This window comes from Petaurus breviceps, unplaced genomic scaffold (assembly GCF_028583685.1).
Source record: "Petaurus breviceps papuanus isolate PSGF00001 unplaced genomic scaffold, PetGlider_PUasm1.0 90897, whole genome shotgun sequence".
In the NCBI taxonomy this organism is placed as follows: Eukaryota; Metazoa; Chordata; class Mammalia; order Diprotodontia; family Petauridae; genus Petaurus; species Petaurus breviceps.
The window spans coordinates 3404200-3429748 of NW_027187374.1; the positions used below are offsets into that span (position 1 = coordinate 3404200).

The 25549-nt window shown below is 35.5% G+C and overlaps 1 protein-coding gene and 1 pseudogene across 1 annotated transcript in view; one reads left to right on the forward strand and one right to left on the reverse strand.

Annotated features, from left to right (window-relative positions):
* The window catches only part of LOC138151530 (putative homeobox protein NANOG2), a 20037-nt pseudogene extending 10649 nt beyond the window's left edge, over positions 1-9388 (forward strand).
* Positions 1-25549, reverse strand: part of DSCAM (DS cell adhesion molecule) — an 870593-nt gene that overhangs the window by 645597 nt on the left and 199447 nt on the right. The window lies entirely within an intron of this gene.

The window sequence follows — 25549 nt, forward strand, 5'->3', positions numbered from 1 at the left end:
CTCTCTCTCTCTCTCTCTCTCTCTCTCTCTCTCTCTCTCTCTCTCTCCCTCTCTCCATCTCTCTCTCTGTACCTCACACTCTCTCTCTCACCTTGTCCCTCCTCAAAAGTTTGTTTTGCTTCTTACCACTATCTCCTTTAATCTACCCATCCTTCTATGAGTCACCTTTTCCTTTCCTTGTCCCATTCTTTTCCTATTTCTATGTTATGTAAGATAGATTTCCAAACCCACTGAGTGTGGATGTTTTTCCAATTTGGAGCTAATTCTAACTAGAATAAGTTTCAAGTGTTGCCCTCTCTGCCCTTCATCTTTCCCTTCAGTGTGAAAGTTTTCCTGTCTTGCCTCTTTATGTGAGAAAATATTTTCCATTCTTCCCCTCTCTTTCCCCTCCTCTCAGTGTATTCCTCTTTTTCACCCTTTAATTTTTAAAAGTTAATCCCTCATAATCATCTCACACTCATACCCTCTAAGTATACACTTTCTAACTGCCCTAATAATGCTGCAGTTCTCAGGAGTTACAATGATCATTTTCCCATATAGGAATGTAAACAGTTTAACTTTATTAATTTCCTTATGATTTTTCTTTTTATGTTTTCTATTCAGCTATGGTTTTTTCATCAGAAATTCTCAAAAGTCCTTTATTTCATTAAATACCCATTCCTTCCCCTGAAAGATTATACTCAGTTTTGCTAAACAGATTATTTTTGGTTGTAATCTTAGCTCCTTTGCCTTCCAGAATGTCATATTTCAAACCCTTTGATCCTTTAATGTGGAAGCCACAAAATCTTGTATAATACTGAATTTGGTTCCATGATATTAGAATTGTTTTCTTCTGACTGCTTGAAACATTTTGTCCTTGACCTACAAGCCCTGGAATTTGGCTGTAATATTCCTAGAGGTTTTCATTTTGGAATCTCTTTCAGGAAATGATCAGTGGATTCTTTAGATGTCTATTTTACTGTCTGCTTGTTGTATATCATGGAAGTTTTCTTTAATAATTTCTTGAAATATAATGTCTAGTTTTATTTTATCATGGCTTTCAGGTAGTACAATAATTCTTGAATCAGTGTGCATTATGTATTTAGGGAGGACTAGGACCATTGGTATAAGGGCCTGCTGATTGTTTTTCAGGGCTGTTCACTTATCTTTTGTGTCTACCTTTCACCAAACCTTCCCCTGTGACTCCAAAAAGCTAAAGTATGCACAGTAGCTACACCCTGGTAAAAACATCTTGGCAGATGGGCTAAAATCTAGAGGGGTGATCAACAAAGCATGTAACACCTTGGTGAGCTAGGGGAATATCTACACCAAGCCTGTGAAGACTTACTCTTCTAGAATGGGTGGATGAGAAAAGTTTGTTCCAACATTCATGAATGTAGCTAATGCACTTAATATGGAACACTTGAAGCTTGGTCAGACATTGAAGATTTCCAGATTATCCAATGCATCCCAGGCCATCAGTGGCCTCCTGACTTTTGTCTTGCTATTAGACTTTGATGATTCTGGAAGAGAGAGTGGGGCAGACAACTTTGTGTAACTCTGCCTCACTTAAATCCAATTCAAGTGAATATTTCAGCCCATGATGTCATTGGTCCTCTTCAAAAACAAATGATGGACAACAAAAACAACAATTCTTAAATTCTTTCTTTTTAATCTAGTTTCCAGGCCATTTGTTTTTCCAATGAGATATTTCATATTTTTATCTATTTTTTCATTCTTTTTATTTTTCTTGATTGTATCTTAGTGTCTCATAGAATCATTAGTTTCTACTTGCCCAATTCCAATTTATATGGAATTATTTTCTTCAATAAACATTTGACCCTCTTTTTCCATTTGCCAATTCTGCTTTTTAATGTGTTTTCTTTGGTAGATTTTTGTGTCTTTTTTCTATTTGCTTCACTCTCACAAGTCTGGAAAAATAAGCAAACAACAAGGAACCTGACCATAACAAGTTACTATGTCCTCAGGGAAGATCAAGACAACATAAACCCAGAAGGCAATGATGTCAAAACAGCTACAATCAAAGCCTCAAAGAAAAATGTGAATTAGATACAAGCTCAACAAAAATACCTGGAAGAGCTTAAGAAGGACTTTAAAAATCAAATAAGACATAGAGGAAAAATTGTAAACAAAGTGAGAGCAATGCATGAAAATTAAGAAAAGAGAGCCAACAGCTTGGTAAAAGAAATACAAAGAATACTGCAGAAAATAACACTTTAAAAAACAGAATTGACCAAATAACAGTGGTAACTGCTTTCCTGGCCTGTTCTCTGGTCTTCACTGTTCTCCTGTAGCCATGAACACTAGTACTCCTGCTGGCCCTGGAACTGTGACCAGGTTCCCTGCTGTCCTGTAACTGCAGCTGCTAGTGATCTCCTCTGTCTTACAATTGAGAAAAGGGTCACTACACCCTCTTGAGTGACTAAAGTGGCCTTACACTGGTAGGAAGACTTAAGTGGTATATCTCAGTTGAGTTTGGGGCCTATGGAATTAACAAGGGTTAGAAATTTTAACAAGAAGCCCCTGGATGCTGCCAATGTCATCAGAGACAAAGACTGAATAATAAATATTTTCCACCTACAGAGAAGAAAGCTTTGTGTTATTGCACAGTGTAGAGATTACTCAAAGAGGGAAGACTTGGATGTGAATCTGTGGACAAAGAGAGATCATTTTGTAACCCCTTGCTTCCTCAAGTAGATGCATGACAAGGTATACTGGTTTTGTAAAAGGACAGCAGGAAACTGAAGACAAACTTCACAGCATAGGGAAGAAACAGAATCTGCTTATCCTAAAGGAGGCATTATAGCATTCCAGGTGGAAGATTGCCTTTCTAGCTCATGCTTCAACAGAATTTTTAAAAATAAGACCTGTGATCTCATTCTTCTACCAATATTGATCAGTATATTCTCTACTACTAAGCTTAGGTTAATTGACTTGGTCATAGTATTGACTCTAAGGTCACTATATTGTGTTACATGGCATTGTACCCATTTTATTACAAAGGGGCAGCTAATAACATTTATACCTCAACATATTAAGGATCTATGATTTCATTGATAGAGATATTTGGTAACAGAGAACCAAACATGTGGACTACATATAGGATGATAAGACTTATTAAAGAATATTGCCACCCCCTTCTCACAATAAAGAATCAGAGGATGATTTTAATAGAGTAGATTATAATGTTAAAATTACTTGTAAATAATAAATTATCACAAGAAAATGACAGAACTGGAGGGCATTTAGGACAATAGCAACCAAGATCATGAATTTCATCTAAAACAATCATCAGATGGTCATCTAGCATCCTCTTAAATATCTCCAGGATCAATGAAGTCACTACTTCCCAATGCATTCCAGTACCTTTTGAGACAACTCTAGTTGTAAGAAAGATTTTTTTTACAACACTGATCCAAAATCTAGCCTTTTGTAATTTCTACCCATTGGTTCTCACTTTGTCCTCTGTAGACACAGATTAATCTAATTTCTATTGTAGCTGATAGCCCTTAAAAAATTGAAAAACAGCTGTCTTGTCTATCTTAAATATTTCCTTTATTACTTATCCAACTCCTTCAAAACCTAAAATGTTTAGTCACAACCTTCTGAATAAACTCCAGGTTATCAATTTATGTAATTCCCAAAATTCCATGCAGAATTCTAGATGTGGTAGTCCATTCTACTAGAGTATAATAGAACTCTCATGTCTTCTATTGGTTTACTCCTGTTACCAAAGACTAAGATAACATTACCATTTTGACAACCATAGCACTATACAAATTCATGTTGACCTTTTAGTATAATAAAGTCACTATTTATAATGAATTCTCATGTAGTTAAGTTGTATTCCATACTTTATTGAGAGATTTGATTTTTAAACCTTTTTGGATGGTAGTTACACATATTAACTTTTAGTTCCTTACAATTACAATTTAGTACCTTGCAATTCAAGATAATTTTATATCACATTTTTGTAATTTAACTATTAGTTTTCTATTCATAAATGTTATAGCAGGCATCTGTCTTCATCAAAGTAAATGATAAAATTTTTGGATTAAGCAGGCTTGAGGAAAGGCCCAATTGATTCTTCAATTGAAAGTTCCCTGCAGGGAAAAAACTGATCATTTTTCCATTCTTTTTTACCTAGTAACTAAAAAGAAATTCCAAATCTATCTACCTAGATTATAATACTTTTATGTAATAGTAAAAATACAGGTGTGAGGGACTTCTAGATCACACGACCAACAAAAAGGAGTAGTAGACATTTTCTCTGATCCAAAAAATCTCAAAATAATTACACAGAAGAGTTAAAGTAATTGCAGATGTTTACATTGGCCAATAAACTAAGAAACCTTACAAGTAAACAACTTGATTAATAATAATAAAAAATTTATTCCTTAATCCCTAACATTCTCACTTGGAGGCCCTCCTCAGTCAATTCTCACACCATGAAATGATGGCCAAACCTAAACCTTAGACTTGGGCTCTGGTATCCACATAGGCATTTTTTTGCTGCTGCTATAGTCCGTGCCAACACACTCTTCCTTTTCTCACCCCATCATTCTGTGGAAATAAGTGACAGAATTCAATTCTTCCCCAAACCCCCTATAGAGGAGGTGGAAGTACTGGAAAATCAGAGGTATTCTTTGCCTGGGGCAGCATGATGAAGTACTATATCATTTTTTCTCCAGAGAACTGAAGAAGAGAAGGGAGTATAGAAGAGAGCCAACATGTATATAAGGTTATACCATACTTGAAGGAAAGGGGACTGGCACCTGGCTGGAAACAGTTTTGTCAGGGAATGAAAGGAAAAGAATAAGCATTTATAGTGCACCTACTATGTGTCACGTGCTTTTTACAAAATTGTCTCATTTGATCCTATAACCCTGTGGTATAGGTGTTAATATAACCTCATTTTGTAGGTGAGAAAACTGAGACAGAAGTTGTAACTTTCTCAGGGTCACATGGTTAATAAGTGTATGAGGTTAGATTTGAACTTGGTCTTCCTGACACTAGGCCAACTGCCCTATCAACAATAACAATTAAGTGCACCAACAACTGTGTCTATCACCTCAAAAGTCATGAGGTTCAGGGACACAGCCTCCTCCCCATGTGGGAGGCAGAGAAGGTTAAAAAAATGGAGAGTAAGTCCTATGAGGTAATGATATAGAAATTTAGAAGAGGAAATTTAAAATCCATACTTTTAGAAATTTTAATTTCATAGGGAGTAATGAAACTAAAAGAATAAACAAGTATAAAGTCCATGAATAAAATAATACAAATTTAGAAAAGACAGAAAGGGAAATAAATTAATGAAGGAAATTCTTTTTTTTAGAAAAATTCTGTCTGGAAAATGAAAAAAAAAACCTACCAATCAAAGTTTTTGAAGGTGAGAACAGGAAGAGAAACATTAGTTTAATTTGCTTATTTGGAGAAGGAAAAAGAGGAGAAGAATTATGTAATTGGATATAAAGAAGGAAGGAAAAGGAATTAAGTTAAATAAAGTATAATACTGGGGAAAGGGGCAATAAAAATATGAGGAGGGTATAGAATTGAGGTTGCGGAGAAAAGATCTTGTGGAAATAGTTATCTCAAAGTAGATTAAGCAAAAATAACTGAAGAGACAAAGTATTGTATTAGAGAATAAAGAGAAAATCACTTAGAGAAAAAAAACAAATGAAGGAAAATGTAAATAATTTTAAATATGAATGAATTAAATAATATTTTAAAATTAGAGTAATAGTTTGGAAAATAAAACAAATCCCATTACCTGTTGCTTAGAAGAAACATACCTAAAAAAGTAAAAAAAAAATACACTGAATAAAAATTAGTATCTGGAATAAAATACTTATACAGCAGTTGAATTTTTTAAAGGACTTACAAACATGTTATCAGATGAGAAAATGACAAAATTCACAATAATTAGAGATTTAAAATTATACTACATGATGCTACAAAGAAAGCAAATGTAAGGTGAAGGCACAACAAAACCAGAGGAAATAAAACAAACTGGAATCTGTTGTGCTAACAGCATTGAGAACACACACAAAAAAAAACCAACAACACAGAAATAGTTTCAAAAATTTAAAATACCCAAAATGATAGAAGACCAAGTATAAGTCCTAAATAATCCAGTGTCAAAAAATGAATCAGAGAAAGCTGTAAAGAAATTTAAAAGGGTGAGGGGAGCTCTAGGTACTGGCATGTTTTATAAAAGTTTAAAGAATAATTAGTACCAATGCTACACAAGTAAGTCTAAAAATATGTGAAGGAAAACATCCTATCCTTTCTTTGAGATAAAGACAGTTTGAATAACTAAACCAGGGAAGGATAAAATAAACAATGAGAACTCTATGTCAAAATCATTCATGAATATTTTTAATGAAATCCTGTCAAGCAGACTATAAGCAATTAACCTGAGAAATCATTCATCAAGACCAAGTTAGATTTATACAGGCAATGCAATCTATGCTACTGATCATGTTAAAAGCCAAAACATCCAAAACCATATGATTATCTCAATCAATACAGAAAAAAGCCTTTGTTGAAGTACAACACTAATTTATATGCTAAATAGCCCTGCAAAGTATAAGTATAAATGGGTCTTTTAAAAAAGAATACCATACAAAATATCTATCTAAAATCAAAAACAAGCAATCATTTTCTATGGGGACACTACTATATATCTTCCCACCCAATTCACCCACTATTATTTGATAATTGTTCAAGAAATGCTATTAAAGACAATAAGACAAGAAAAAGAAATTTAACGTAATGATAGATATAAAAAGAGACACTGTCACTATTTGCTGATGAAATGATAATTTACTTAAAAACTCCTAGGGAATCAGCATAGATACTGAAAACAAGAGCTTCAGAAAAATCTCAGGCAAGAAAATAAACCCACAAAAATCAACATTTTTTTAATATAACAAACCTCCAAAAGTAACAATAAAAAGTGAAATCTTTTTAAAGAATATCTACAAAATGCATAAAGTCTTCTAAAACATATAAAAATACTTGTACAAATTCAATTATAAGTTATCATTATTATTACTATTTTTGCTTTTTGGAGGGTAATTGGGGTTTAAGTGACTTGCCCGAGGTCACATGACTAGTTTTTGTGTTAAGTGTCTGAGGTCACATTTGAACTCAAGTCCTCCTGACACGAGGCCAGTGCTGTATTTACTACACCACCTAACTGGCCTGGTTATAAATTATTTTTTAGAAAATAAAGAACAATTTAGATGACTAGAGGAATATCAGCTGTTCATTTCTGCACTGTATCAATATAACAGAAATGACAGTACTGACAGTTAATTTATAGTTTTAATGCTATATTAATTAAAATATCAAATGTATTATTTATAGGATTTTATGCAGACAATTCATTTGGAGAAAAAAATAAATCAAAACATTAATTAAAAGAATGAAAAATAATGTGGGGATGAAGAGGAATGGCATTTTCAGACCTTAATCACAGTCATTTGGTATTGATTAAAAAATAGAAGAGATCAATGCAACAGTCTAGATAGTGGTGAATAAGAAATAATGGAAGTCAATAATGCAGTGGTTAGCAAACTGGAAAACATAAATTACTTACAGAAGAACTCCCTCTTTATAAAGACTACTGGGAAACATAAAAGCAGTTCAGTAGAAATTGGGAATAAACTAATGTCAAACAACATCAACATCAAGAAATTAAAAATGGATTCATGATCTTAATATTAAAAATCATATGATGGAAATTGGGAAAGAAGCAGATCATGTACCTTTCATATCTACATGTATGTGATGTATTTTTAATCAAACAGAGGAAAACAGCATTTAGGAAAAATAAAATAGATAACTTCAATTATACAAAACTGAAAAGTTGCTACCTAAACAAAATGAATACATCCAGGATTAGAAAGGGATGTGATCGATACTTTGCTAAGCAATTGGCCAACCATACACTCTAGGCTTTTGCTTCTAGACTTAACTGAGACTGTCCAGGTTGAACCCCTTCCTTTGAGCATCTTCCCTAAAACATGACCTCCAGCCCTGCCGGCCCAAAAGCGATGTCAGCTTCCCTTACGACACCTGGATCTCCGAGTCCCGACCAGAGCCATTTACCTCCCCAAACCCTTACTGTAATTTCCAAGTACAAAGTCCAGAAAAGCTCCAAGAAACTTCTCCTTCTTCATCCATGGATATGTTTATTCAAGATATTCCTGACTCTGCCACTTGTCCGACTTCAAGCAACCTTTCCTCACAGAACAAGCCCAAGATCCATCAGGGAAAAGAAGATCAGAGTCTGGTCAAAAAACCTAAGATGAGGACAGTGTTCTCTCAGGCTCAACTAAATGTACTCAACAGCAGATTCATGGAGCAAAAATACCTCAGTCCACAGCAGATCTGTAATGTGGCTGAGAATTTGAACCTTACTTACAAACAGGTCAAGACCTGGTTTCAGAACCAGAGAATGAAGTCAAAGAGATGACCACATACCATGTGGTCAAAGAATGGCAATAGTATGAGTATGGTTCAGAATGGATCAGCTCTTGGGGAGTACATAAGCTTCTACTCTCCATTTCACCAGGACTATATGATGAATCCTTCTGGAAACTTTCCAATATGGAACAACCAGACTTGGAATAACCAGTTCCAGAATGGTAGAGAGGGTGCTTATCAAAACCAGATGTTTCAGCACCCCTACCCTGCCAATGACTTGAGGGCTGCCTTTGGAAATAATACTAGTGAGGTCTATTCCATGAAACCACAGACTACTATGAGTTTTAATGCCCCCACACCATGGAATATCTTCCAAACTACTCCACGAACATGCAGCTGAACCACAGCAAGTCAGAAGAGACCTATGATTATCAGCAGGCCAGTGATATTCAAACACAATTCTTTGATCCCAGTGGGATGCCTATATTCCAGTCATAATCTGGGCAGTTAATTTCCCCCACTCCCCAAAAAAGTACTCTTTCCAGGGTTTTTTACCACTGGTTTCTTTCCCTGCCTTTTTAGTATCTCTGTTACATGACTGTTGTGGTTGGTTGGTTGGTTTTACATGAGTGAAAGCATATCTTAAGGTACAGAGGGTCACTATTCTCTTTTGATTTTGCTGGCTGGTTCCAGGTTTAGGCACTATTGGACTATATATAAAAAGACTGTAAGCTTTAGAATTCTGATCGTAAGTGAAGAGAGAAAACCCAGTATCAATTGAAGAAAAAGGTATGAAAAAGCATATAATGAGAAAAGTCAAATCGGTGGGATTTGATGCCTTTGAGTTTTAAACTAGGGTTTTGGTAAAATTATGGTTAGGATAGTAAGTTAAAGGTAGTTATCTTTCTGGATTTTTATTCTTAATATATTCTTTTAATAGAAATAGATACAAGTTCTTGCTTGTGCCTTCCCTTTGAGATTATCCCCCAGTTTGTCCCTGTATGTGTTTTATTTGTACATAGTTGTTTGCATGTTCTCCCATTAGATTGTGAGCTCATTCGAGGACAGAAACCATCCTTTACCTTTTTTTGTATCCAAAGTGCTTAGCACAGTGCCTGGCACATAAGAAAGCTCCTTAATAAATACTTGTTCATTTGAAAAAAAAAAAAAAAAGAAAGGGATATGATCAAATGGGGAGAAAATCTTTTTTTTTAAATCAAATTTCTAAGATAAGAGTTTACTGTCCAAGATATACAGAAAACTTACATACAAATGTGCGTGCAATTATATATGCATGTCTATATATCTTTTTATTTACCTATGATATTGGGTGTGTATATGTTTGTGAAATTATATATACATTGTCATGTGTATATTATTTCCCCAAGAGTTGTGATGAAAATCTGTGGGAAAATGGTTTTCAAAAGAATTGCATAGTACTAACAACCATATGAAAGAACTCTTTAAATACCTAATAATAACTAAAATGGACATCATAAGAAGTCTATGGTTTTACTTTATACTCACCAAATTGCCAAAGATGCTAAATAGTTAATGTTAGAGGGGGTGTGGGAAGATAACTTTTATTGCTGAAAATGTGAATAAATAAAACCATTTTGAGAAACAATTTGAAAATTAAATAATTTGCAAATAAAGTAACCAAAATGTCCATAATCTTTTATCCACAGATTTTGTTTATAGGATTATGCCCCAATGTGCTCATTGATAAAAAGAAATTCCTATAAATACCAAAATATTTACAGCAGCACTTTTGGTGGTAGCAAAGAATTGGAAGCAAGGTAGATGTCCATCATTAAGGGAATGGCTAAACAAATTCTAGTAAGTTAGCATAATGGAATGTTACTATGCTATAGCAAATGATAAATCTGATGAATATAGTGAGATGTGGAGATATTTATATGACCTACAGAGTGAAATAAGCCAAGAAAAATGTAAAAAAAAAAAGATATACATGATTACTATAACAATGTCAACAGAAGGAACAACCACAAAAAAATAAAAAATGAATGTTGGAAGTTACAAAGAACAAGCATGGCTACAAAAAAAAGTGATATGACAAGATACCCCATCTCACTCCTTTGTGGAGACAAGAGGCCAAAAGGAGTGGTACATTGCATATATTTTCAGAAGTTTTCAATTAATTGAATGTTTTTAGCTGATTTTTAAAACTTTCTTTATCTTTTAAAATTAAAACTATTGTTTGGGGGTAAGAGGGTAGCAGAGCCCAGATGGCAGAAGCAGGAAAACTCTGTGAGCTCCCAACATAACCACCTCAAATACCTATAAAATATGACTCTAAACAAATTTTAGAGCTACAGAACCCACAAAGTGACAGAGAGAAACAAACCACCTGCTGAAGGTAGCCCAGAAGGTGGACAGGAAGGGTTCATCACAGTGTGCTGGGAGCAGAGCCCAGCCCTGTGTGAGCCTGCAGTTTTATCCCCAGGGAGGCCCCAACCAGCAGTGGCTAGAATAGACTTTGGGAGAGGGGATCACCAGCAGCAGTGGTGGTTTTCAGAAACATCAACTCATAAATGCCAACAACAAAGTAAAAGGTCAGTGAAGAACTCTCTTGGACCTGGGTGGGGGGGACAAAGTAAGGTCCAGCCTCAGCCCCCAGAACAAAAAGTGATGGAGGCATGGCAGCCCTGCAGCCACCTCTACATTGTTGCTTCAGAGCTCCTGGCCTGTGGATCATAAGGTGACCAGGCATCGATTCAGGGGGGTAATTGCTCTTGCCTTGACATGCCTGGATCTGGATAGTTGTCTTGGGTAGATGCCCTGGAGTGTGTGACCAGCAAGGCAGAGCTTGGGGCAGGGGGACCACAGAGAGGGCAACCAACTAATAGCTCCAGCAGCTGCAAAAATTCCAGTGATTTTGGACAAAACTCTCCTCCCTGGAAGCATAGTTCTACTGTGGCAAAGAGCTCTGAAGTCAAGTAATTGAGAGGCAACATGAGCAAGCAAAAGAAGCAAAGCAAGCAGAGCAATCCAACTTTAGATTCCTTTTTTGGGGGGACAAAAAGGATCAAGGCATGGAACAGGAGGAAGGCAATGAAGTCAGAACTCCTGCACCAAAAGCTTCCAAGAAAAATATGAATTGGTTATAGGCTGTGGAGGAGCTCAAGAAGGATTTTGAAAACCAAATAAGAGAAGTGGAGGAAAAATAGGGAAGAAAAATGAGAATGATGCAAGAAAATAATGAAAAGAGAGTCAACAACCTGACTGAAGAAAATAACACCTTAAAAAATAGATTAACTCAAATGGCAATAGAGGACCAAAAAGCCAATGAAGAGAAGAATGCCTTTAAAAGCCAAATTTGCCATATGGAAAAGGAATTTCAAAAGCTCGCTGAAGAGAATCATTGCTTCAGAATTAGAATGGAGCAAATGGAAGCTAATGACTTCATGAGAAATCAAGATACTATTAAACAGATCCAAACAAATGAAAAAATAGAAGGCAATGTGAAATATCTCATTGAAGAAAACCACTTACCTGGAAAATAGATCCAGGAAAGATAATTTTAAAATTATTGGACTACCTGAAAGCTATGATCAAAAAAAGAAACTAGAAATCATCCTTCAAGAAATTCTCAGGGTGACTAGGTGGCACAGTGAATAGAGCACCAGACCTGGAGTCAGGAGCATCTGAGTTCAAATCTGGCTTCAGACACTTAACACAAAAACTAGCCATGTGACCTTGGGCAAGTCACTTAACCCCAATTTCCTTCCAAAAAGACAAATAATAATAATAATCAATAACATTAAAAAAAAGAAATTCTCAAAGAAAATTGTCCTGATATTTTAGAACCATAGGGAAAAATAGAAATTGAAAGAATCCACTGATCACTTCCTGAAAAAGAACCCCAAAAGAAAACTCCTAGGAATATTTTAGCCAGGTTCTGGAGTCCCCAGATCAAGGAGAAAATATTATAAGAGCCAAGAAGAAACAATTTGAATATTGTGGAAACACAATCAGGATAATACAAGGTCTAGCAGCTTCTACATTAAGGAATCATAGGGCTTGGAATATGATATTCTGGAGATCAAAGGAGCTAGGATTAAAACCAAGAATCACCTACCCAGCAAAAGTGAGTATAATGGTTCAAGGGAAAATACGGTCATTCAATGAAACAGAGGACTTTCAAGCATTCTGGATGAAAAAACAAAGGTTGAATAGAAAATTTGACATTCAAATACAAGAAGCATGAGAAGGTAAACAGGGAAAAGGAATCATGAGGAACTTACCAAAGTTGAACAATTTATATGCTTACATGGAAAAATGATAATTGTAATTTATGATACTTTTCTCAGTATGAGGATAGTTGAAGGAAATATAAATGTATACATATATATTTATATATGTATGTATACATACATGTATATGTCTATATAGGAGGGTATATGGGCATATGAATACATATGTGAGTGTGTGTATATATGTATACAGGTATACATAGACAGAGGGCACAGGACCAATTGAATAGGAAGGGATGATATTTAAAAGGTGAAATTTCAAGGTAAGAGAGGAATATTATGAGAGGAGATGGGGAGAGACAGAACTGGATAAATTATCTCATATAGAAGAGGCAAGGGAAAGTGTTACAGTGGAGGGGAAGAACAGGAAGACAAAAGGGAATGGCTCAATTTTACTCTCGTTGAATTTGGCTTAGGGAGGCAATGATATATAATCTAAATTGGTTATCTTTCCCTACAGGAGAGTAGGGGGGAAAGGGATGAGAGGGGGGATGATGGAGGGGAGGGCAGGATGGGGAGAGGAGAGTAGTTAGAAGCGCACACTTTTGAAAAGGGACAGGGTCAAAGTAGAGAATAGAGCAAGTGGTGGGCGGGATAGGATGGAGGGAAATACAGTCAGTCTTTCACAATATATCCACCATGGAAATATTTTGCATAGCTACACATGTACAATCTATACTGAACTGCTTATCTTACCAGTGAGGGTGGGTGATGAGGGTGGAAGGGAAAGAATCCGGAACTCAAAGTTTTAAAATCAAATATTAAAAAATATTATTAATTATTATTATTATTTTACATGTAACTGGGAAATAAGATTTACAGGCACTGGGGTATGGAGATCCATCTTGCCCTACTGGAAGTTGGAGGGGGGATGGGGAAGGATATAGGAGATAGCAGATTTGGGGAGAGGGTATATAGTGGGATCACTATTTTGGGGTAGTGGGTAGGGGAAAGATGGAGAGAAAAGTTATAACTCAAAATCTTGTGGAAATGAATGTTGTAAACTAAAAATAAACATATAATTTAATTTAAAAAAAAACTATTTTTTGATATATTGATCTTTTTGGCATGAGGATTTGGGTGGGCATAATGGGACAATTTCCCATGACATTAAAAAAACAAAAGATATCAATAAAAATTATACTTTACAAAACATCTGTGAAGAAAAGATGTACCTGACATTTAGTGGCTGTGGCTTTTAGAATTGATATAAATCCTTTATCTGTAGCTATGAAAGGAACTCTTTGAGTGTGCATTACCAAAGAAGCAGGATTTACTGGTGGACTCAGTTAAGAATTTTTACCTTGCAAATTGCACTACTCTAGAAATGTTCAGAAAAAATTTCTATTTATTTTGAACAAATTCCTTCTCCCTCCCCCCACAATAGTTCATTTTTAAAACCACTACCATCAACCTCACATTTAAATTCAACTGTAAAGATAGAAACTATTTTTTCTATATCACAATGATTAAAAATTATTATATCTGTGCCATATATATATGTACATATATATATATATATATATATATATATATATTCATCTTTGTATCCCTCCCAAGCACCTAGTACAATTTTGCACTAGCTACCTACCCAGGGAGGTAGCACCCTTGGAAGTTTATGAATTTTAACTTAAATTAGTTCTAACCTCATCAATATAAGGCCAAATGAAGATCAGGTAAAGGAACTGTGAATGATTGACTTAGGAAAAAGAAGATATAGGAGTTGAGGAACCATGTTGGCTTTATTTTAACACTTAAAGGGCTAATATGTGGGAAAGGAATTAGACATATTATCCTTGGCCCCAGAGAATAGAATTATCAACAACCTTCAGGAGGGCAAATATTAAAGAATCATAGAATCCTGGATTTTGAAAAGACCTCAGAGGTCAGCAATCTTAACCCCTTACAAATCCAAGAATCTCTTCTATAACATTTCCCAAGAAGTGGTCATCAAGTAGTCTCTAGAAGACCTGAAGTGAAAAGAAACTTTCTACTTCCCAAGAAAACTTTTCTGGATTGCTGTAATTGTTAGGAACATTCCTCTCTGCAAATTCCATTCATTGTTTGCAGTTCTGAGATCTGTTGACAAGTAGTTCATCCTTCTTCAACATGCCATCCTTTTAAATATTTGAATATTCAATAAAGCTACTAGATAATATTTCAAATGAAGTCACATACTTCCATCTAGTATTTGAGATGTCTGTTGACCACAAGTGCACTTGTGGGTAAGACTTTACATTTATTCCAATTAAATTTCTTCTTGCTACTGCAGACACAATAAATATTTATTATATATCTAATGTGTTCTGTGCATTGTTCTGGATATTGGGAATACAAATACAAAAGTAATACAATCCCTGCCTTTAAGGAGTTAACATTCTGCTAGCATTATACAACATATTCATAGCACAATGATAGTAGGAACACTGCTAGCTGGGGGAATCAATAAAGATCTTTTAAATAAAAGAGTCTTTTGGTTAAGCCTTGGCAAAGAACTAGAGGTTTTAAGAGATAGAGCTAAGAAGACAGTGCAGAACAGAAGTGTGGAATAGTCTTCTATAAAGGGAGGCACAAAAGCAGAAGATAGAAGGGGGAAAAGCAAGCAGGCCAATTTGACTATAACAGTAGTTCTCAAAGTATGGTTGAGATTACCTTGGGTGTTTCCAAGTCCCTTCCAGGGGTCCATAAGGCTAAAACATGTTTCCATAATAATACTCAGATTACTGAATAATGAATATGGTGATTATCATTCATTCGATAATAACTGATAAAAACAAAAGTTCTTTAAGAGACCATTTAAAGAGTATTAAGAGGTCCTGAGATTAAACCATTTGAGAAAACTGGGATAGAGCATAGACTACATGAGGAAAAGTATTGTGTAATCAAAAACAGACTGGAGACAGACCATGAATAATTTTACAGAACTAATAAAAAAAAGTTTACATTTTACCCTAAAGGAAATAAGGAGCCATAGAAGCTTCTCAAACATAATAATCTAGCCTGTAAAAATCTTTTTGAATCCTGACCCTATCATTCATCATGTTAGTTGCTCCTTCCAACTTTAAATCATCTGCTAACAAAAGGATGTCAATTGTACTTTCATACGTGACTAATAAAAATATTCAACTTCATAAGGCAAAGTAGAGACTGCTGGGAAATTCCAGTAAAAGTTTCCTTCCAGATTACAATTACTGGCTATCTTCTGAAGTCTATTAATCTAGTTTTGAATCCCCTTAATTGATTTTTAATTTTATAATTATTTATGATTGTTTTATTTTTAAAATATGCATTTGTTTTAATAAGCCAAGATCTGTCTTTTCACTAGTGCACCCCAACCCACCTCTCAGCTGAAAATGTAAGAAAAATAAAACCCATGTATGGACAATCAAAATAAATTTTTACACTGGCCGTGTCCAAAAATATATTTTTCATTTATATATGTATATGAAACATTAACTTTTTAAAAACAATTCTTTTTTTCATCCCTTTCAGCAATTCTAGGAGAATTTGTGCTTGATGTATGTTTTTTTCTTTGAAGTATGTTTTGGAGTAATTTTCTCCTTCTGGGTTTGTGTATTGGAATCCCTCACACCATATTAATTCTTTATGATGGTGATCTATTCTTTTGTTTACCCATTCTTTAAGCCTCCTGACCTTAGATCTGATGTGACTGGGCTCTGCTGAACTTTTGGATGGAAAGCCTGGGCTGTACCTCTCTGCTATTCTTCTGGCATATTGAGTGTTGTATTACTCCAGGATCTCAGTGTGGCCATGGACTTGCAAGTTTTCAGTGCTCCCAGAGTGTTCTGATCTGGTTGCAGGCCTACTTGTCTCTAAGTCCTCCAAATTCCTGACCTGTGGGTCTCTGCAAGAATAGATTGCTATTGAATTCGATCCCTACCATCTAGCTGAAAAGTTCTTGTAATTCAGAGTGGCAGAACTATATGCTCCTCCTGGGTCTGGGATTCCTGCCCTGTTTATCCCTCTGCAGGTTGCACTTCGTGCTAGGAATGAGACCCTGCTTTATACTTTGGGACTGAGCCACCTCCCTGTTGATGTTGATTTTCAAACATCTTCCTTTCTGTCCTGGACCTAGGACATGAAACTGAGTAGTGATTTCAAAAAGCTGCTAGTTTACATGGGTTTCCAAGGCAATGCCTAGGTATAGGGTCTGAGACCTCCTTTTGCACTTCTGCACAGACCATCTTCGGTCTTGGCCCAACCAGTGCTCCTGACAAGTCCCATCACCAGTGTCAGCAAACCTCCCTGCCTGTCACCCAACAATGAGCTGGGCTGGAGAAACGACTCACTTTGACTTTTTTTTTCTGAATTTCCCCATAAGGATTCAGTCTATTGCATTTTCTAGATCTGTTTGGAGGAGTTTATGGAAATGAGTGCACTCCACTGCTTCCTGCCTTGAATCCCTTTAATTCTGTCATCATCTGGATCAGATTTCTCAATCTTGTCCACAATCAAATCATGAAATACTTTATCAAATAATTTGTTGAACTCCAAGTAAACTATCTCTACCATTCTCTTAATCAATTGGCATGGTAACTATCAATTAAAAATAAATGATGCCAGTGTGTAATGACTTGTTCTTGATAAAGCCTTGTTGACTCTGTCATCAACCACCTCCTCCTTTTTTAGAAAGTCACAAATCAACCCTTTCACAATATCATCTAGAATTTACCCAGGAACCAAGGTCATACACACTGAACTATAGTTTTAAGACTGTAATATTTTTTTTCATAATATTTGTAATCACTTAAAATATTTTTAAATGGTATGGGTTGCCTTTGGAAGTACTGAGTTTAAAAGCAAAAGTACCTCTATGACTACTTATTTCATGTACCAGTGAGCTGATAAGGCCTAAAGTAAAAATAGGATAACAGACAAGACATTTAGATGGCAGTGGAATGTGTTCATGTTTATAGGGAAAGAGAAGGTCTAGGAGAGAGACAAATACAGGATTATAAGAAACTAGTAGTCAGAATAAGGGTGCTTTGAAGGGGAAGAAGTTTAAGGAAAAGTAAATGGGAGATTTTAGGAATTAGGATTGGGTGTCAAAGACAAATGCCATGGTAATAACTCTTTAGAAATAGCCCCAGCTATATTTTGGGCATGGCAATTATTCTGACACACTCTGCCCTGCTAATTGCACCCTAGGGTAAAAACAGAAATATATCACATATGTGTTCTTTTAGTCTCTCACATATATCAGAAATCTCAATACTGTGGCAAATATGACATAACAGTAAAATTATTTTTGAATCCTCTGAGTAATGTAAATGTTGAACCATTAGACTATATATGGGTTGTAAGAAGCTATAGACAATATCTTACCAAAACTTTTTATTTCCAGGAAAATAAGGGACCATATGAAATAAGATAATTTATGTAATGTGCTAGGCATAACTTAAGCACTATATAAATTCTAGAGGTAATAATCTAAATTTTTTACTTCCCAGAATGACCCAAATGATTAGAAAACAGTAGTTACTTCATAAATATTTATTGATTTGAACCAGTTAAAAAATGACCCATCATATTTATATATCAAATTGTAGGAAGCTAAATTGACATATTGTGAACATTTTAGTTTCTCTTCTATTTTTATCAAGAGAGAAGACAACTCTTATTTCAAATGACAGTGATTCAAAAGGTGGCAATAGTTAGGGCCAATTTTCTTTAAAAAATGATCTTTAAATCTATGCAAGCAAACCCTATGATTCTGTGCTATGTTTTATGGAAAAAGCAATTTTAATAAGAAAACATTTGATTCAGTGCATCTTTACTAAGAGCGACCCCTTGAAAACTCCACATAGAGTATTTTTCTCTTGGAGACTCCATTAGTTTGCTCATATTGTTCCCTAGACCATATTTTTCCTCCCTACCTCTTTTCCCCCCCAATTTTAATAGAACATTCTTTCTATTTAGATTGCTTGTAGTCATTGTGTATGTTGTTTTCTTGGTTCTATTATTTCACTTAGTATTTGTTGACCTAAGTCTTCACCTGCTTTTCTATGTACTTCATAATCACAAATTTTTGTGGCAAAGTGATATTCTACTTCATTCATTTTTTTCCAATTTGTTTAGCTATTACCCAAATAATGAACATTTACTCTGTTTCCAGACTTAAGCTACCAAAAGTAAAATTAGTATTTTTATTAATTCAGTAAGAGATAAGATCATAGATTTAGAACTAAAAGGAATCACAGAGATCATTTAATAGTGATTTTATTTTTTAATTAAAATTTAAAATTGTATTTTATTTTCATTCCAAATTTAAACAACAAAAGGGAGGGTTTCTATATGCAAAACTGAACACAAAAGGATTGTATACAAAAGCAAGAATTTCTATTTTATACTCCTTGCTTTATAAAAAGAAAGTATTAAAACTTCCACATGTTCTTTTGAAATTATCTTGCTTCTCATCTATGCATTTAAAAATGTTTTTGATTTACCTTTTTTTCATTTTTCAAATGTTTATTAACTTCTGATTTACATCATTCATGACTGCCAGATTTTTAATTACAAATTTTCTCCCTGTTTTTCCCCTACCCACCACCCCAAAATAGCAGTCCCACAGGATATCCCCTCCTCCAAACTGCTCTCTCCCATATCTTTTTCCATGCCCCCTTTGACTTTTCCAGTAGGATATGGTGGATCTCTATGGCCCAGTGCCTGTATATCTTATTTCCCAATTACATGTAAAATAGTATTAATAATAGTATATATGTGTGTGTATGTATGTATATATACACATGCATAAACATTTGATTTTAAAACTTTGAATTCCAGATTCATTCCCTTCCTCCCTTGTCACCCACCCTTCCTGGGAAGATAAGTAGTTCAGTATAGGTTGTACATGTGTAGCTATACAAAACATTAACATAGTAGATATATTGTAAAAGACTGACTATATTTCCCTCTCTCCTATCCCACCTCCCACTTGTTCTATTCTCTACTTTGATCCTGTCCTTTTCAAAAGTGGATGCTTCCAACTTCCCTCCCCCCAGCCTGCCCTCCCTTCCATCAACTTCCCTCTCATCCCTTTCCCCCCTACTTTCCTGTTGGGTGAGATACCCTATTTAGTGTGTATTTCATTCCCTCCCCGAGCCAAATTCAATGAGAATAAGGCTGACCCATTCCCTTTTGCCTTCCTATGCTTCCCCTCCATTGTAACCATTTTTCCTTGCCTCTTCTATATGAGATAGTTTGCCGCATTCTGTCTCTCTCCATCTCCTCTCATTATATTCCACTCTCCCCTCTTAATTTCACCTTTTAAGTATCATCCTGTCCTATTAAATTGGTCCTATGCCCTCTATCTATGTATACCTGTAAATATATATACCCACACTTACATATGTATTCATATGCCCCTATACCCTCCAATATAGTCATATGTATTTCTATTCCCTTCAGCTATTTTCATACTGAGGAAAGTTTCAGCCATTAAAATTATCATTTTTCCATGTAGGAATGTTAATAGTTCAATTTTGATGAGTTCCTTATGATTTTTTCCCCTCATTTACCTTCTCAAGCTTCTCTTGCTTCTTGTATCTGAATGTCAAATTTTCTATTCAACTCTGGTTTTTTCATCAAGAATGCTTGAAAGTCCTCTATTCCACTGAATGACCATATTTTCCCCTGAAACATGATACTCAGTTTTGCTGGGTAGGTGATTCTTGGTTTTAATCTCAGCTCCTTTGCCCTTTGGAATATCATATTCCAGGCCCTTCAATTCCTCAGTGTAGAAGCTGCCAGATCCTGGGTTATCCTGATTGCGTTTCCACAATATGCAAATTGTTTCTTCCTGGCTGTTTGTAATATTCTTTCCTTGATCTGGGAATTCTGGAACCTGGCTATAATATTCTTAGGAATTTTCTTTTTGGGATCTTTTTCAGGAGGTGATGGGTGGATTCTTTCAAACTCTATTTTGCTTTCTGGTTCTAAAACATCAGGGCAGCTTTACTTGAGAATTTCTTGGAGGATGATTTCTAGGTTCTTTCTTTCATCCTGGCTTTTCAAGTAGTCCAATAATTTTTTAATTATCTCTCCTGGATCTATTTTCCAGGTCAGTGGTTTTTCCCATGAGATATTTCACATTGCCTTCTATTCTTTCATTTGTTTGGATCTGTTTAACAGCATCTTGATTTCTCTTAATGGCACTAGCTTCCCTTTGGTCCATTCTAAATCTGAGGGAGTGATGCTTCTTAGTGAGCTTTTGAGATTCTTTTTCCATCTGGCAAATTTGGCTTTTCAAGGCATTCCTCTCTTCATTGCCTTTTTGATCCTCTTTTGCCATTTGTGTTATTCTATTTTTAAGGTGTGATTTTCCTCAGTCAGGCTGTTGACTCTCATTTCATAATTTTCTTGCATCATTCTCATTTCTCTTCCTAATTTTTCCTCCACTTCTCTTATCTGCTTCTTAACGTCCTCTATGGACTGTAACCAGCTCGTATTTTCCTTTGAAGCTTTTGGTGCAGGAGTTCTGACTTCACTGTCTTCCTCCTGTTCCATGCTTTGATCATTTTTGTCCCCAAAATAGGAGTCTAATGTTGGATTCTTTTGTTTGTTTTGTTTTCTTTGCCTTCTCATGTCACCCCTCAGTCACTTGACCCCTGGGTTTTTTGTCACAGTAGGGCTCTGTTACCAGACAGGGGAGCTTCCTTCCCAAATGCTGGGATTTTCTCAGCTGCCAAAGGTATTAGTTGGGTGCCCTCTCTGAGGCTTCCACATGCTCTGGCAAGCTGGTCACACACCCCAGGACCTCCACCCTAGACTGCAATCCATATCCAAGCAAGAGTGATTACCCCTCAGATTTGTTGCTTGGTCCCCCTACACTCTCCAGGCCAGGAGTTGAAGCTGCATTTTGGTGCAGGCTACGCATCAGTGTCTCAGTGGCTTCTCGCCCTAGGGGCAGAAGCTGCTGCACTCCCAACTATTGGTCCCAAAGTCCACATCGCACTGACCTCTCACTTTGTCCTTCACATCTATGTGTTGATAATTCTGGAGACAGCCACAGCTGCTGATGATCTGGAGTCCCTCCAGCTGGCAGGTGGTCAGGCCCACCCTGGGGCTAAAACCTCCAGCTTATGGGAGTCTGGACTCGGCTCCTAGAGCTCTGTGCTGGCTAATTCCTGCCAGCCTCCCGGGTTGTCCTCAGCAAGAGGTTAGCATCTCTGTGTCATTTTGTGGGTTCTGTAGCTCCAAAGTTTGTTCAGTCACCTTTTACATGGATTGTGGAAGGTAAAAGCTGGAGCCACGTGGAAGTCCTGTTTCTACTCTGCCATCTTGACTCCACCCTCCACCCTCAATTTACCGTTTTTTAGCATCACAATTGCTAACTACCTCCCCAACTTAAAACTGAGAGAAAGGAAAAATAAAATAAACTTGTAATAAATAGTCAAGCAAAACAAATCTATACAGTGGCCAGGCCTTCTGTGAGTTCAGACAGGTTCTTTGGTACTTAAATTTCTTCTTTCTGGATTTTTCTTGGATTTCTTCATTGATGAAGATTTTGTTTATGAAAATCCTAGAACCTTTCCTTAATGGGTTTAATTCAGGCCATCAGTGGATCTTTTTGATTGATACTTTATCCTTTGTTTCCAAAGGATGTGGACAGTTATCAGCATAATTTCTTGAAATATAAAGTCTAGGTTCCTTTTGCTTTTTTTAAATGGGTTTCAGGGCATCAATGATTATTAAATTATATCTCAACCTATTTTTCAGGTCAGTTTTTTTATATCAGAGATCTTACATTTTCTCTTCTTTCAATCTTTTGATTTTGTCTTTCTTTGGCAATAGTTATGAGGATGGGATGTTCAATTTTGCTGACTTGAAATTTAGACCATTGCAGGCTATAACTATCTCTGGTTCTCATCACACAAAGGTTGTGAACAAATAGTTCTCAAAAATGATGCCACAAATTACTAAAATATTTATATCCTTTGACCTAGATTCCTTATGGCTGGATTTTTATCCTCAGAAATTCAAGGAAAACTCCTCAAAACATCCATAGATTTATAGCAGCACTTTTTGTAGTAAGAAGTAAAAATATACAATCCATATTCATCAGTTGGGGGAAGGATGAACAAATTATAGTACATTAATCTTGAATAGTATTATACTACAAGTAATGGCAAATATAAATACAAACATTGGAAGATATATCAACTGAAGTAAAATTAAGCAGAGCCAAGAAGATAATACAAAGAGTGAAAACAACCACAATAAAGCAGTTAAAAAGTTATGGTGTAAAATTATAGTGATAAACCTTAGTCCCAAATAAGAGACATGAAAAAGTACCTACCACTGGTGGGATTCTATAAGTAGGGAATACTACATGTCTGACTTGGTTGATAAGGTTAATCTTGTTTTACTGTTGCTGTTGTTTTATGTTTATGTTAAATTGTTAATGCTGCCACCTGACTTCTGACTTTATCACTCAATGGAAACTGTTGAATAAAAAATATCTCTTTCTAAAGTAAATTAAATTGCATTTTTAAATCAGCAAAAATCCATCCTTTCTCCCTCCTACCACAACTCCAAAATGAGAATTTTTAAAAGCCCCTGTTACAAACATATGTAAACAAGGAACACAAATTTCTGCATTAGCCATGTCTAAAAGAAAAGACACACACTCTCAATTTCTCTGTCTCTGTCTCTTATCTCTCTCAACACATATGAATGTATATATACATATATAATACATATAAAGTATGGTGAAATATGGATATATACATACATGCACATATACACACATTTATTCATACATGAAACTATTTCCTCAGAATCAAAACTATCATCACTAGATGATAGATCAGGAAAGATGGAGTCTTTTATATGTCTCAAACAGATAGTGGAGAAATGTATGCAGCACAGGAAGATGTGTATCCCACAGTATTCCCTGCCCTCTTTTGTTTTCTGGTGTTCCTAATGGTAGTTTGGGTGATGGTCCCTTTATTTCTGGGACAGAAATAAGGCAATGGAAGACAACTGATTGGGGGTGGGGGGATTGTCTCAGATATTAAAATCTGAAAATGAAGGTGATTTTATACATATATATTTATACACATATACACACATACACATATGTGTGTATATTTGTGTTATATATTTATATATACACACATGCATATGGATATATTGGCATATTGATAAATGCACACACAAAACATAAAAACCATATATGTGCATATTTATAAATATAAGCCTGTGTATATATATATATATAATTTTCAATACATTTATATTACTGTACCCTAATTTACATTACTTAACATTTATAATTCTGCACTCTAATTTTACATTACTTAGGAATAGTTTTCATCAATCATTTTCTGAAGTCTTGTTCAGAGTTCCTAAGTCTTTCAAAATTGAATGTTTTTATCATATTGTTATTGCTGTATAAATCTCTCTCCTGCTTCTGTTCACTTCAATCTATCAGTTTATAGAAGTTTCCCCAGCTTTTTCTGAAACCATCCCTTTCATTGTATTTTTTAGGGGGGAAGGCAAGGCAATTGGGGTTAAGTGACTTGCCCAAGGTCACACAGCTAGTAAGTGTGTCAAGTGTCTGAGCCAGATATGAACTCAGTTCCTCCTGACTCCAGGACCAGTGCTCTATTCACTGTGCGACTTAGCTACCCCCATTGTTTCTTAAAACATACTAATATTCTATCCATTTAATAACTTGTTCAGCCATTCTATAAATGATAGTCACCTGCTTAGGTTGCATCCTTTGTCACATAAAAAGAGCTATAAATATTTTTGTAAGTTCTAATTAGAGTTTGTTTGGCTTAAGCCTAATCCTAAATATTTCTATATCAACTATGTCTTTATGGGTACTCTTCCTTCCTGTGGATATGACAGAGGTTCAAATATTCCATCAAGTATTTCCACCCCTTTATCCTTGTTTTTATTAACTTCAATCTGTGCACCACAATTGTGCAAGAAAAATTTGCCTTTCTTTTCTTGTCCTCTTTCTAGGGTGTTTCTCTTCCTCTACCTCTCCATCCTTCTTTTAACACCAAGACATTATTAAACAATTCCCAGATCTTCTGTCTAATTTGACTGTCTAAACCCCTGGGGCTTAGAGGGGACAAGCATATCACATCCCTACATTTAAATATAAGCAATTTATCTTTGTTTAGCACTTATTGTTTTAATTCAAGTTTACCTTTTTATATTTTTCTTAACTTCTATGTTTGAAATTCAAAGTTTATATGCAGCTTTGATATTTTCATCAGGAATACTTGGAAGTCCCCAGTTTGATTAAACATACATTTTTCCCCTGTAGGATTGATTATATTCAGTTGTTTTTTTTTTTAAAAGCAATTGGGGTTAAGTAACTTGCTCATGGTTACATGGCCAGTTTTTTCTGGGCGTGGTGCTGAGTATCTGAGCCTGGATTTGATCCCCAGGTTATCCCAACACTGGAGCCGGTGCTCTTACTTGCTGAGCCACTGGCTGCCCCTTGATTATATTCAGTTTTACTGGGTACAATATTCTTCTCTGAAAGCCCATATCCTTTGCTTTGGGGAGTATCATATTTTTAAGTTCTCCTTTATAGATGTGGATGCTAAATCATATGTGATTCTTATTGTAACTCCTTTGCACTTGAATTCTTCATTTCTGACTGCTTATACTATTTTTTTATTTGATCTGGAAACTCTGGATTTTGACTATGATGTTACTGGGAATTTTCATTTTGGATTTTCATTCAGGAGGATACCTATGGATTCCAGGCAGTTTTACTTTAAGATTTCTTGAAAGATGACATCTGAGCTCTCTCTCTCTCTCTCTCTCTCTCTCTCTCTCTCTCTCTCTCTCTC